The sequence below is a fragment of the Ailuropoda melanoleuca genome, chromosome X, assembly GCF_002007445.2.
Source record: "Ailuropoda melanoleuca isolate Jingjing chromosome X, ASM200744v2, whole genome shotgun sequence".
NCBI lineage: Eukaryota > Metazoa > Chordata > Mammalia > Carnivora > Ursidae > Ailuropoda > Ailuropoda melanoleuca.
Window position 1 is genome coordinate 7,539,372 of NC_048238.1, and position 847 is coordinate 7,540,218.

The following is an 847-nucleotide window of genomic DNA, read 5'->3' on the forward strand; positions in this document are numbered from 1 at the left end:
GCGCGAACAGTGCCGATACCATCTCCTTTCCAAGTGCACGCTCCGTAGCTGGAGGCCAGCCGTGCCGGGAGAACTTTGGCCACCTTAATCTGCAGACGCTGCAAATCCGGCCCCCCCCCCACATCCACCCTTCCAGAGCTGCCTCACTGAACCTTGGCCAGCATGCCACTGTGCATGTGCCAGTTTGAGGGGACGGTCCTATTGAGTTATCTGAGCACAATCTGAGGATCCTGGCACCCAAAGAGAAAAAAGCACACACTGCCAGCTACACAGTCTTTTTTGTCGGAGAGGAAGCAGCATCGTGATTTCTCAGGGCAAGCAAGCCCTTAGTGCCACACGGGATCTTCTCTCAGGCTTCCTAGAATGACAACTTCCTCGACAACAGCTCTCCTGCAAAAGCGCAGGGGGCTTTCAAAGCTGTGGTTTGTCACATCATTCAAGGTTCTCCCTTTCGATAGATGTATGGCCCACATTTGCAGCTTTCGGATGCCAGCTGGGATCTAGAAGCACAGCTCAGAATGCCTGGGAGAGGCTGGATTGCATATATTTAGAGCCTACACCAGTCACTTTTCCCTCTCATCTTTTTTTTTTTTTTTTAAGATTTTATTTACTTGTCAGAGAGAGAGAGACAGGCAGAGGGACTGTCTGTCGGGGCTCATTCCAGGACCCCAGGATCACGACCTGAGCCGAAGGCAGATGCTTACCCGACTGAGCCCCCCAGGTGCCCCTTCTCTCTCATCTTCGATGATGTTGGCCACGTGGGTAGCACCGCACTACGTGTGAGGGAACACATTCATTCATTCATTTGGAGAATGCGTTCGGATGCACAGGAGCTCAGGACAGAAAG